We start from the raw sequence: 15,020 nt of genomic DNA, 5'->3' as shown, positions 1-15,020 counted from the left end.
TGGATATCTCCACATTCAATCAGAACAAGCTCTGTAGTTTCCTTAGCTTCCCCTTAGCATGTACATTTTACAGCGAAAGCTGTTATGAGCTCATTTCAACGGCCGTTTTTGGTGCCGTAGTTGTCCGCCGCCGCCGCCGCCGCCGGTGTCCGTAACCACTATCGCACGAAATAAGAAAAAAAAAGGAAATAAGAAAGAATTTCCAGGATGGAACGAGGTTCGAACCTGGGCCCTCGGCGTGGGAGCCCAGTGTTCTACCTCGGGGGCCATGCCGGTGCTTGAAACTGCGTTGCAAAAAGACCCTATACAGGCTTCTTGTCGGGAAGGAACCACATTAACATATGTATTGTAGTGTGGCAGAAGAGTAAAATAATAACCAGGCGTCACACAAACGCGAATTCTGTAACCGGGCGTCACACAATGCAAATTGCGCAACGAGTGAGTTGTTGAGTGCTTCCAACCCATTACAAAGGCCTCTACAATAATTCTTCATCGTCATTAGTCACAGCATCAAGAAAGTGCACATAATGCCTTACAGGTGTTTAGCGAGTACCACGGTTCTCCGCAGATTGACGAAAAATTGCATATGGGCTGCTTCCCTACTTCACAAAAAGTATGATGATTTATAGCGTAGTGGGTTCCTGGCAAGTGCACTTCTATTGGTTGCCAAGGAAGCCCATAAGGCTCCCATGATCCATTTCCTCAGGCTCTCAATAAAGTTAATTCCTTCTCTCTCTCGCTCTCCGTTTCTCCGGTTAACGTATGTTATAAAGCGTGGTGGCACAGTTAAATAACGACCGGGCGTCACACAATATGAATTACGTAACTAGTGGGTCGTTTAAAGCTTCCAACCCATTACAAAGGGCTAGGCCATAATTCTTCATCGTCATCAACCACCGCAATAACAAGGTGCACATAATGCCTCACAGATGGTACCTCGCTTCTCCGCAGAATAACGAATAATGTCGTGGTTGGTGCTTTCCAACTTCCCAAAAATTATGATTTGTGGCGTAGTGGGTACGTTGCTAATGTACTTGTATTAGTAGCCACAAGATAGTTTATAACGGGATCTAGAAATGCCGCTCTTCTATAGCTTTCGCTGTGACTGTGCTGCGCTTTCCGCGCAGGCCTGGCGTTTTTTTCTTCTTCTTTACTGAATCTCGCTTTATAACTACGCGTTCTAAGGCAACGTGACCTCGCTTCAAATAGTGAGGCGCTTCCCCTTGAATTATCATGAAACACCTCCCTCATTTCGCTTTTGCCCTTTTGGTAGTTACTCAGAGCCAGTTGTTTTTTTTTCATTGCTGCCATCTAATAAATCCTCTCTGCCTCTCTGACTTTTCACTTAATGCTCTTTGTTGCCACATTCCTTACTCTGCCAGCCATGTACTTGCTGGTGAGCCTCCTGGTTCTTTTTGTGAACTGTGAATCAATGGCTTTCCTATACAAATACCAGATCATCTCTGCCCATCTACTCTCTTTCGTATTCCTTAGCCTCTCTTCGAACATCATCTGGCTCTGAGCTTCCCCCACCTCAAAACTTGTCCATCTCATATCGCCCTTTACAGCCTCGTTTGTCGTTTTCCTGTGAGTGTCCAGCACGAGGTGTCCCATCACATCCAGTCCAGATTGCACCTCTTACTTCATGCACACCACTGAATTCTGAAATGCAAGCCCCGGAACCATTACACCTTTCCACGGACCTCGAAGCACCTCGTACCTATTGTATCCCCATAATGCTTCATTGAGGCCATAACACTATGTTAAGGCTGCACGAACGTCATCTGGCGCGTAGTGGTACAAGAAAGTTCCAACACAGCGCTGATTGCGTTGATGTAACCGCATGCCGTGGCCTATTTGGTGGCCGCATCATTCGCACATTTATGCCCCAGCATGCAGTGAACTACAACTTTGGTCATCAGTGCAGTATTTGTCAATACTCACTGAGGCCGGGTGCTCTCAAGGCCCAGGAGGAGCATAAAACATGAGCACTTACTTAGCAGTGATCATCTTGTCTGCCTCTTTTGTAAATTCTGGTTTGGGTGAGAACGTCATTTTGAATTCTGCTGTATCCGTTGTCGTATGGATATGTGCAACCTGTGAGCAAAATAAAAGAACAAGCACGATTCCTTGCATCTATTCTTTTCTCAATACAGTTGAACCTCGATCATCTGCTCTAGTGTGCATGTTCCAGTGCACACAGTGCATGCATAAAAGGAAAGGGGGGAGGGGCGCAGCTAGAAGTTTCTTTCCGGGGGGCTCAATGGCCCCTTATGTACGTTTGTGTGTGCATGAATGCATACACATGCAAAACTAAAAATTTTCTAGAGGGAGGGGGGGGCTGACCCCCTGACCCTCCCTGGATACAAGGGGAGGGGGAGTTGAGCAGAAACCACATGCATATGTTGCATAAGTTTGAATTTGCTTTTTTTTTTGGTAACATCACCAAGAGCCAGAGGAGCAGTGTCGCCTGATCCTGAGCTGAGCAAGTGGGCGCTAATTAAAAATATTCGGTGTTTTTTTGTTGTTTTTTTTGCTCCAATATGTTGCTAGGGGCCTGTTGGTCATAAAACGGCACATCGCTTGCTGCATGCAGCGCGCGACAGATAGTTATTTACAGTCCGTTTATTGCCAACCAGCTTCGGAAAGCACCGAGAACGACAAGCCTCCAAGTGCAACTAACGCCATCTAGCGTGTGCAACGCGATAAGCACAGTCTGTGGCCTCCGAGATTAGCCGGCGGCGCGCCGTTGCTACCAACGTTTATAGAACTTCTTTCAGTTGCCAAACTCCCCGCCTCCGCCGTACTCTGAAAGCGGCGCGCAACCGACTTCCGGTGCAGGTGGCGCTACTGCAGCAACAGGCTCCACGTAGCAGACGGCGAAGCGCGAGTGAAGGCGGCGGACAGCTGCGATTGTCCGCGCAAATATACTGAATTGTTTATCAACACAGTTGCGAAAACGACTTATTTTTCCGCTAAGGTAATCGAATTAAATAGTACGGTTCGGCAACAATATCTGAGACCGGGTCTGCTCGTGTTCTGTGTTATGCGAATGACAGTAGGCACCGTGAGCATGACCGTCGCTGCTGCTTTCGTCATCTTCATTGCTATACATACATTAGCGTTGCTCACTGGCTAAGTACAATATTGAAATACCAGAAGAGCTGATTTCGCAAACCTCTTGCCTGGCTACCAGAAGAGTCTGTAAATGTTCTCGTAGGTATAGAAACAAATGGGCCATTGCATAATTTCGTCGGAGGCTCGCGAGGGAATCCTTTCGTGCTGTCTTTCCTCTGACAGCCTTCGCCTTGCCCAATTGCAGGCTTTATTGCAACTCAGATTTTGATGATGTCTAGTGCCCAAGGAACGGAAAGAATACAGCGAAATGCCGCTGTACATTATTCCGCTGTCGTTATTCATATCAAAATAAAGCAATGTAGTAGCCACCGTAATTGTAGGGCGCGCTAGTAGAATTTCAGTCTCACTAACTTGAGATTCAGAAAGTTATCGATGTGTTGCTCGATTAAATTTGATCGCGATAAAGCGTGACCAGGATCAAATCTGTCGGTCATGACTGACTCACTCGTGCAAGTTGCGGAAATAAGGAGCCAGTCGCACTCGTTATGAACTACGTTTAGACCGGCCGCGACTAGCTGAGATCGCAGATGGCCTTAACATGTACGATTCTGTCCTCAGCTTACACGACATAATTCGCACTTAAGTGCCGAATGTTGCGTATGATTTAATCATTCATAAAAATGCTTTTGAAATTTTCGTACTTTTCTTTTTAAACAATTTTATTCTCTTGAAAGCATTAAACATTAAAATCGCACCGTCATGTTCCAGCTTAATTGTATTTTTACCGTTTTGAAACGACACCCTTCCAACTAACCTTTCGCTTCAATGAAGTCACGTACCGAGATAACAGTGGTTAATACTGGCGTAGCCAGGGGGTGGGGGCGTTCAGAACCCCGAAAATTTTCAGTTTTGCTTGTGCTACATGCACAAACATACATAAAGTATGACTGAAGACCCCCGCCCCCTCCTCCCGAAAAACATTTCTGGATATGCTACTGGTGGTAAAAAAAAAGCTGTTCGGCTGCTGACCCGAAAGACGCAGGTTGGATCCTGGTCGTGGCCTTCGCATTTCGGTAGAGGCGAAATGCTAGGTGCCCGTGTACTGTGCTATTCCGGTGCCCGCTAAGCAACCGCAGGTTGTCGAATTAAATTATCCGGAGCCCTCCACTACGGCATCTCTCATATAGCCTGAGTAGCTTTGGGACGTTAAACCTTATAAACCAATGAATTTCCCGCAATTATTACTCGCATGTACTTTGACTGTAACCAGCGGCGTAGACATACGGGTGCGTTCGGTATTTCTATGTCCACCCTCCCCCATGGAACTAAATTAACCTCTCGCCAAGGCCCTGCTGTCAATAAATCAGCTTTCCCGAACTCGGTGCTTGGGAATTAGTTGAAAACTATCATTAAAATCGATTAATGAAAGTGATAAGTGGTACATGTACATTTATAGAGTACAATAGTGCGCGTCAAAAATACGCATAAATCACGTGTTTAATTGAAATGTTTGCGGGTTACTTCGATCAGTGTTTACAATAATTAAACATCAACTTCTGAAGATTTTCAGGAAAAACGAGGCATTTCGATCCTGTCATTCGTGAATCGCTCATTAATACTTGAGAAAACCAGCGAAAAAGACGCACACACGAAGGCAGGAATCACAACACCACGCTGAACTTATAACTGACATACTTGAAAGCCACACTGGCCTGAAATAACCAAAACAGCCAACACATGTACCAAGCTCTCAGCAAAGTACAAAGAAAAAAGGGTTACAACATCAAATTTGCCCTAGTTTGGTGTGAAGAACTGGCCCAGCAAGAAGCACTTCGACAGTACATTCGTTCATTAACTTGCGATATGTCTGGCAGCCTTTTATCCCGTCTGATCATGCTGAGCCCAAGAGTGCCGCGGTCATTTGTTTGTCCTTTTGCTGCTGTGCAGCCCGGCATAAAACATGTCGACATTGCGGACGCGTAACACGTGTAATCTGTTTTGCTACGTATTACAAGATCCGGAATCTGTTCGTCAATACAAAGCAGTGGCCCATCTGATCCGGCGCACCGATACGGTAGCAGCCGTAGCAGCGGTCGGCGCACCTCGCTGAAGCCTGACTAGGGAGCCTTCATGTGTGCGCGCCCCCTCAGCCTGACGCGACTACAGGACTACAGCGCCACTCGCCGCCTCCGCTTGCGGCGGAGCCGCGCAACGGAGCCGAGTTTTCAAACTGAAGTAGTTTTAGAAACGTTAGTTGCTACGGCCGTTCCATTCCCACGCAGAGATACGCAGAGCGCGTGATCGGAGAAAGCGGGTTAACTGCTCCCGCCGCCGCACCGCGGCGCGCTCTCCACATATGATTTAATCAATGTAGATAAGGCATTAGGACAACATGAAACAAGTTTCTTTTTTTTCTCCTTTGAGCCTGGTGGCAGACATGTCACCGCCACGTTATAAAGGCCGTCAACCTCCTCTTTTTTCACCCTCTCTTTCGCGGAGCCAGCGCATCCGCAACGCTGAATGGCTGCGACGCGCGATAGCTCCCAGTCAGGTGACCCTGACGTCACGAGAAGCGAGCGCAAGCAAACTTCGCGCGCTTTCAGCTGCTCACACGCGCCATGAACCCTCCAGGCGTCAACACTCCAGGCGTGTGTGTACGGGTGTGTGCAGGTGTATGCGTGTTTGTATGTGCGCATATGTGCGCCTGCGTTTGTTTGAGTGCATGTGCGTGCGTTTGTGTATTCGCGGTGTTTGTGCGTGTACGCACGTATGTGTATTAGTGATGCAGAACTATCGATAAATTGACTATCGATAGTATCGATAGTTTCTTTGAAACTATCGATAGTGTAAACAAAACTATCGATAGTAGAACTATCTATAAACCATCGATAGTCGAATCGGTAGTACCATCGGTAATATTGCTAGCGATATTACTGCCATAGAGTTTCCTACAATACTTACTAGAGGGAACTCTGGCGCTAGTGTCTATGGGAGCTGCAATGCATCGCGCTTCAGCCAGCATGGGAATCATGGGTAGTACACGGATTTGTCTAAACTTCGTTCTTTCGGCTCCGTTTGGCTCCGCGTCGCCTGCATCCGCTTTGTCGCAAAACGAAGTTCAGCAAAAATCAGCAGTTTCACTTCGCCACTTTAACTTCTTTAGGCTCACCGATTCAAATCTGGTCACGAAGTTCACAACGATCCATTCTTTTATCCGAAAGAAAACCAAAACATAGCAATAAACAAAGCCACAAGTGCGTTCGAAGCCCACAAGCACGAAGACTAGGCAAATCCGTGTACTACCCATCATTCCCATGGTGGCTGAACGATCGCAGCGCCAGAGTTCCCTCTAGGTCATTTTAGGAAACTCTATGATTACTGCCATGCGTGTTTATTTCTTTGTTTTGATGTATTCGGGTTTCACCCACATACAGCAGCGTTTGACGAAGACCGCGCCGCAATGTTCGAGAAGCTTCGCGATTGTTGGACATCTTAAGATTACGCGCCGGACGCGAATATTCAAAATTATTCGAGAGCTTACGCGAGCACCAGCGATAAGGCTGGAAGGTTTGATGACTGATGTATAAAAGACGAAGCGTTCTACCGATTATCAGGTTACTCGACGGCCGGCGAATGTTTTCGCCGCTATCAGAGCGCTGCGTGTATCGCTTGTATTCGGAGTTTTGATTTTCTGGGCACAAGTTTGACCAAATAAAGAGCTTCGTATTTCCCAGTCTTGCTGCAGCATTCTTCACCGTCACAACCACGTGACAAACTATGCATAGTGGTGCGAATAATGATGCTGTTGCTGGCTGGCCAAATTGCCAAAATATTCGCGATAGCCTGCTATCAGCTTGGCCTTATTTATGGGCAAATTTTTGGCGAGAGATATTATTTGCGCAGTGAAAATGGCGGCATATGTCCATCAATAAATTCATATTTAAAAGCAACCAGTTACATTTTACAATTTCCAAACTTTGTTCTTGATCATTTTTTTTTTTTACTTTGAAATCATAAAATGCAATATAAAACTGAAGCCGCGCAGTTCAACCCATGCAACAGCTTCGTTTCCGCTACAGCTGAACAGTTTGACTTTATGGTCATGTGTCAGCGAAGCACTCTGGTGAAGAACACAAGCATGTCAACTTTCTTGCCCTTCAGCCTGCTCATCTGGCTTCACTATGTACCACGCGCGCGGGAAACCAAGTTTATTCTGCGTTGAGTTCGCGCTGTTGATCTTTAACTATCGATAGCGCTATCGATAGTATCTTTTACCATCGATAGTTCGATAGTGACTCAGCTATCGATAGTATCGATAGTACCATCGATAGTTCTGCATCACTAATATGTATGCGTGCGCCTGCGCGTGCGTGTCTGTATACTCGGTATCACTTGTGCATGCGCGTGCGTTTCTGTATCGCTGTGTATGTGCGTGTGTGTCTGTATCGCGTGTGTATGTATGTGCCTGCGTCTCAGTATCGCGTGTGTATTTATGCGCGTGCGTGTCTGCATCGCGTGTGTATGTGTGTGCGTGCGTGTCTGCATAGCATGTGTATGTATACGTGCGTGCGTGTCTGCATTGCGTGTGTATGTATGTGCGTGCGTGTCTGTATCGCGTGTGTATGTATGTATGTGCGTGCGTGTCTGTATCGCGTGTGTATGTATGTATGAACGTGCGTGTCTGTATCGCGTGTGTATGTATGTATGAGCGTGCGTGTCTGTATCGCGTGTGTATGTATGTATGAGCGTGCGTGTCTGTATCGCGTGTGTATATCTGCGTGCGTGTCTGTATCGCGTGTGTATGTATGTATGTGCGTGCGTGTCTGTATCGCGTGTGTATGTATGTATGAGCGTGCGTGTCTGTATCGCGTGTGTATGTAGGTAAGAGCGTGCGTGCCTGTATCGCGTGTGTATGTAGGTATAAGCGTGCGTGCCTGTATCGCATGTGTATGTATGTGCGTGCGTGTCTGTATCGCGTGTGTATGTATGTATGAGCGTGCGTGTCTGTATCGCGTGTGTATGTATGTGCGTGCGTGTCTGTATCGCGTGTGTATGTATGTATGAGCGTGCGTGTCTGTATCGCGTGTGTATGTATGTATGTGCGTGTCTGTATCGCGTCTATATGCGCGTGTATATGTATGTATGTGTGTGCGTGTCTATATCACGTGTGTATGCGCATGTGTATGTAAGTGCGTGCGTGTCTGTTCGCATGTCCACGCACGTGTGTCTATAACACGTGTGTACGCGCGTGTGTATGTATGTGCGTATCTATATTGCATGTGTATGAGCGTGCCTGCCTGTATCCCGTGCGTATGATCGTGTGTATCTATGTGTGTGCGTGTCTGTATCGCGTGTGTATGCATGTCCGTGTGTGTACGTATGTGCGTGTCTTTATCACGTGTGTATAAGCGTGTGTGTGTGCCTGCGTGCATGCATCGTGTGCGTGCGTGCGTGTCTGACAGCGGCATTGACACAAAAAGGCTTCGGGCTTACTCATTTGGCCCAATTTAAGTAAGCCACCACGTTCCTTCTTGGGTGCCTTCTTTTAGCTCATCAAGACCACAATTATGAAAAAAATTCTCGCCTATGCTTCATGCTGGTTACATTATATGCATTAATACACCGTGTTAAGGACAGCCGAGGCGGCGGCGGGAAGGTAAACCGCTCAGCCGCCAGTTGATATACTCATTTTTTCGAAGCGCTTATTTGTATATACCGAAGCGTCTTTAAAAATATATTTGTCACTTTGTTCTATCGGAAGCCCACTTTCGTCATGACTATTGCTTAAGAAACAGGTTCTCATTTGACGCTTCAAGGGGCCGATTAAACAAGCGCGCGCAGTGATTTTAATGCGGCTGCGGCGAGCCGTGGAGGGTTCAGCGTGCCGTGCGCAGCGCGCCGTTCAGGGGAGGGGAGAAATCCGAGGAGAATTGAGGAGGAAAACGCGCGCGCGGAGGAGTGTCGCTACTTTCTAGATCAAGGGGCTTTAATATGTCTCGCTTCCCCCGACGCGGGCACGCGCGGAGGGCCAAAGCTTGGCAATCGCAGCCTCTGTGCGACGCGTAATAGAAAATTGCAGCACACGTATGTGCCGACTAAACAGTGGCGTACCAACGTGTTCACGAGTGGGGGGGGGGGCTGGCCTCCCTCACTCCGTCCGCCATACATACATAAATACATATATATATATATATATATATATATATATATATATATATATATATATATATATATATATGCGCAGAAGTTTACATCTTAAAAAACTATGTACCAACTAAGCTCAACAGAAGTTTTATTGAAATTTATGCATAGATACAATTACGCCGATGGCGGCCTCCCCTGTAGTATAGATTTGTCTCATTCAACGCAATTTCGTTAACGTCCAGAAGCTTCTCTCTAATAATTGCGTTTTTTAGTGTAGGCAACAGTGACTGAACATTTTCTTTTCCGTATTTAGTACTACACTTTCTTGCGGATATTGAGGTTTGCGTATCTTATATTTTGCCTTGTTTGCTCCTAGTCGAAATAGGGTTTCTGGCACATTGTTAGAATTAGTACTATTATTATATTACTATAAATGTTAACGTGTCAACCTCAAGTTCTTTTTAAGTAAGAATTTGTGGTATTAGGGGCGTAGTTCATTCTTTATACTAATCATATTTGTATTTGCAACTTTGCTTGGAGCGCGCGAACTTCACACTGGAAGACAGCGCAATAATAGAAGACAAGAAAAACCAAACAAGACCAGCGCTGAGCAGCGCTGGTCCTGTTTGGTCTTTGTCTTCGTTGTATTGCGCTGTTTTCTACTTTGCGTAGAAAACCCTCCGGTCTCTCCAGGTAAATACGCCTATGAAAACGGTGTAAGCACAAATTTTCTTTGAAAAAAATATAGGTGATTATAACGTAAAAATATCCCGCATTTTATCCTTCCGCATTGGACTTTAGCTGTTTTTGATTGGTCGAAATTTTCTGGGCAGCTGCTCGTAACGCGATGCAACAAATGACTCCAAAATTGTCCTCTGCGTAATCACCATTCAAGCACGACTACATAAAAAATAAGAAAGCACGCTATTTTCAGTACGGCATATTTTTGGTCATTGGTTTTTCGCCGTTCTTTAAAAAAATTCGGTGTGCCTTAAAACCGCGTGCTTGTTACGCGACGTCACAAATCTGTGAAATCTCATGGTGTTAAAAGGACGTGCGCACGCTAAACAGCGCAATACTGTGCTGAACAATACCTAAACTTTTTTTTTTTTTTTTAATAGCCGGAGAGTGTCTCATTCTGGATGTAATTCAAGAAGGCTGCCCGCCGATCACATTGGAAACGGCTACTTATAGAAGCTGGCGAGATGGATTCTTATGAGTATAATAAATATCTTCAGTTGAAGTCTAGCGATGTTGAGCTGTTCGTGCACGTGTACAACTCGGTGAACTCATCCTTGCTGAGAGAGAGAGGGAGAGAAATAAACAGCGCTGCGCGTGTGTGCTTCTTTGCTGTCTGAGTTGTATTTTGCCTTGCACAAGTCAATTCGAGATGGCTCAAGACCAACCCTGCTGTCACTTCAGTCTCCTTAGTCCTGAAAAACCCGATCGGGATCGAATGCCGGCTGCGGCGGCCGCACTTTCGATTGAAGCGAAAATATTTCAGGCGCGTGTGCTCGAAATTTCCAGAGCCCTTCTCTCGTAATGATATCGTGATTTTGGGACGTTCAGACAATTATCAGTCCAAAAAACCGTGGACCTTGAGCATTTCGCTAGTCGGTATATGGATCAAATTGCGGGACAAGCTTGAAAGCTGGGCTTCGCAATGTACTCGAGTCGAATGCCTTATTCCTAGCCTTGTTCCGAGCCACCGCGATCGCTGCAAGCCACCATATGATAAGGAACGCCAAGGAAAGAAAAAACTTTGTTGGGCGAGTGAGTTTGGGCCCTTTACGGACCGCGGACCACCGCACGGCCATCACATTGCGCCTATGTGTTTTTAGATTAATCTAAGTACGTTGGCAAGGCGAAGCAGATTAATCGGAAACTCAAGCGGAAAGATTCTTCAGCTCCCCCAATGCGGCCCAACTAAAAAACGGGGGACGCTTAAGCATCGCCTTTAACGGTTGAACGCAATAGCGATATCCGGCCCCATCCTCATCTCGCTCTGTTTCTCGTGCCATTATGTTCAATCGCCCAGCCAGCCAGTCAGCCCCCCCCCCCCCCCTTTAACGCTATCGCGTTAAAACATTCGACAGTTCTACACACTTATCGACTCACAGTGGTAGCAAATTGGATACAGAGCAGCGGTGATGCTATTCCTTTCCTATGAATGAAAATAATTTCCTGAAACAGGAAGAGCGTTATATCGGTCCATGAAACGTCTACTGGTTCCTTCCCGTATTTGCGTCGTCGATTATATAAATTGCAGGCCCGGCAGAGCAGAATAAAATCATGACAGAGCGCTCTAACGCTAAGAGCCCCTACCCAGTCTTCTCTGTAATGCTGTAGCGCAAAGCGTCGCATAGGCGGCCTGCACCGCAGAGAACTTACAGTGCGTGGTCGTGAGACACTGGAGACATTCTCCACAGCAGAAGCGCAGGTCAAATTTCATTATATAATTAAGTGATTGTTGTGTGGAAGTGAAAGTTCGCCTCAGGTCATGGTTTTCCAGTGTTCAGCCGACAGTAACCACTGTCGAAAGTGGGGGGGCTCAGCCCCCCTAACATTTCTCAGTGGGGGGGGGGGGGGGGGGGGGCTAGCGTCCCCCTTGCCCCCCCGGTAGATACGCCTATGGCACGCAGCGTGGAAGCGTGGATGACGATCACAAGATGACTTGAACTCGTGCACGCGAACCATTATAACAACAAAACGCGCCTTCCTTTCTTTTTATAACGTGACCTCAGAGTCGCTTGACAAGACGTAGTCACAATAAGACATAGCCAGTTCAAGCCGATCGCTTTAACCAATGACGTCATATGTGACGTCGCAACTTTGGGTCACGTGACCCCGAGCTGTTGAGGTGCAAATAGACCCTCCCTTTCTTGAGGCTTCCAAACTTTCCACGCGGACTCGCGAATAGCTGAGCTGCCGAATAGCAGGCTATTGGTGCAAGTGCGGTAATAAAGGTAATGACGACTATGACGTCATAATTACTAGCTGTGCCAGCTCGCAGCCCGGCTGCAGCGGTCACGTTGGCATGAGGGAAGGGAAGCCTCCAGGCAGGGGCGTAGCCAAGGGGGGGGGGGGGTTCAACCCCCCCCCCCCGAATTTTTTAAATTTTGCTTGCGTATATATACATGCACACATACAAACGCACGCACGAACATACATAATGTATGGTTGAACGCCCCCCCCCCCCCCCCCGAAAAAAATTTCTGGCTACGCCCCTGCCTCCAGAGATGCTATTCCGCACACTGGCAAATTCCATCACCGTGTCAATATGCGTAATGGCGGCATTTTAAGCCAATCAGAGAGGTCGCAGTAGACCTCTGGGCCAATCAAAGTGGACCAATGGCGGAATTTGAGAATGTCTTAGAATAACAGAGAGCTGAGGTAGTTGATAAGTATTCATGTTAAAGAGGCGGGCCGCGCAAACACGGACACAAGAGAGAAGACAATACACCACAACGCCGACTAACAACTGAAAAGGCGCACAACGGCGGAAAAGAAAGAAGGCACGAAAACTTATCTGCGCATCCCCATCATCTATCCTTAACCTATCAATCCGGCACGCGTGGTTGTCTACGTGACGTGAGAGAGCTATTCAGACACTTGATTTCTTCTTTATGCAGGTTATTCGATGGTTGGCTCACGCATGCACTACCACTATTATCGATATGCCAGGCTTCAACCAATAAATGTTGACAATGTCGCGAGGTGCGGCGTATAGCGATTGATTTGTGCACGCAAGCTTCAATATTCATATAAATTACGTTAAGATTTGATAATTTTCATAGGCGTTCGCAGGGTTCCCCATTAGGTAGGGGAGGGGAGGTGGTAAAGCCTCATCGCAGCCCCCACCCCTCCCCGTTGTTCGAGTCCAAAAGGACAACATGCTTCCAATGGATTTTAAAAAAAAATGAAAATGAAGTGATGTCACAATCGCCTGCCTTTGGTCTTTGGCTTTCCTGAAGTAAAGATGGGAAGTAAAACAGTTCTTATAATGCAACATCAGGGGCATTTGGCCGCCATTATTTTGTCGCCAAAAACCTGCGTGGCCATACCTGAGTCAACGTATGGGGGCAGACTTCGCGCCACCCACCCCACTGACTACGGGGGGGGGGGGGGGGGAGCTTGTGCGCACGCCTATAGTAGTGTTACATGCGTGTTCACGGAAGTTGATCCCGCAAGCTAGCTAAGCAGCTAAATTTTGTGTCAGTGCCCCGTTAAGGGCTCCGTGTACTCACGGATTGAAACGCGAAATTTCAGGCATAAGTAATGCACGTGCTTTCGTTTAGATTATCTCCAGCTTGAGTCATATTTAATTTTGACTCGAACGCTGGCATTATCGCCAACATTACCTTCAGCGGCCACATTCGTAGTATCATGACGCGGTCATCACGAGTGATTGATTATATATAGCAGTCCTTATGATAAATGATGTCGCGTTTCAGTCCGCGAGTACTGTATATTCAGAGAGATTCCTAATTCTATTTTAAATGGGCCCTGCAACAATTTCCAAGTCATTGTCTAATGGCTTCATTAAAAGAGCTTATTGCCTCACAAATCGACTGCCGCAAAAATTTTTAGAATCAGTGAAGTACGAGCGGAGTTACAGAGAATTGTCGCACGCTTCAAGCGCTTTCTCTATAATTTCGTACTAGCGAAAGCGCTGAAAGCTACGCAGGGAGGGGACGACAACGGGGCAAGAAGATGCGTCCCTTCGTCAGTGCGCGTCATGACCTTGAGTTCTTCCTATTCTTTCTCCGAAGGTACGGCTTACTTTCAGTGTAATCGTGAGCGCGGGCACGTGGCGGCATCCCGCGGCGGCCACGGTAACTATGCAGCTCACGATGCTCAAATCAGCCAATGACCGTGGACCAGGGGTGTAGCCATGGGGTGGGGGGGGGGGGGGGTTCCCGAAATTTTTCAGTTTTGCTTGCGTATATATACACGCGCACATACAAACGCACGCACGAACATACATAAAGTAGGTGAACCCCTCCCCCCCCCCAAAAAAAAATTTCTGCCTACGCCCCTGCCGTGGACTTTAGGCTTATGGCGTGGTCCATCTTGAATCAATAAAACGCGCGAAAGAACGAGGACGAACAGAAGAAACAACAGACCTTCTGTTCGTCCTCGTTCTTTCGCGCGTTTTATTGATTCAAGATGAAATTACACCAACTTGCCCAGTTAAACGTTCTAATGGCGTGGTCATTGGGTTTATGGCATCATTTGTCGAGAGAAGAGGGAACGATTACAAGCTGACTTTTAGAATTAATTCTAAATTCCAGGCCGCGTGCTGCGCTATAATGTTTCGCTCGTGTATTCTCAGGAGCCTCGACTACCGACCGGCAGCGTTTTCTGACCATGCTAGAGAAGTGTTGCAGGGCCCCTTTGACGGCTCCGTGTACTCACGGAGTGAAACGCGAAATTTTAGGGCTGCGTAGTGCACGTGCTTTCGTTTAGAGCATCTAAAGTTCGTGTCATATTGGTGTAATTTTGACTCGAACACTTGCATTATCGCCTTGCTGCAACAGAATCAATCTCGCTGCAACAGAGTGGTGACGGTGTCGAAATGCGACTTGCGCCATATATCTATTGATAACATGAACATAGTGGCGCCGTTACGTCGCAGCAAAATCAACGCTTTACTGTGGACAAAATAGGCAAATAATGCTTGCAACCGCGGTATAATAAATTAGCAACAGCAAAACTCCACGTCTCTGCGATAATTGCCTTGTTCGCACGCATATACGTAAGCACGCACACAAGCACACGCACGCAATCTCACGCAG

This window comes from Rhipicephalus sanguineus, chromosome 2 (assembly GCF_013339695.2).
Source record: "Rhipicephalus sanguineus isolate Rsan-2018 chromosome 2, BIME_Rsan_1.4, whole genome shotgun sequence".
Classification (NCBI taxonomy): Eukaryota; Metazoa; Arthropoda; class Arachnida; order Ixodida; family Ixodidae; genus Rhipicephalus; species Rhipicephalus sanguineus.
This window is presented reverse-complemented; position numbering follows the sequence as displayed.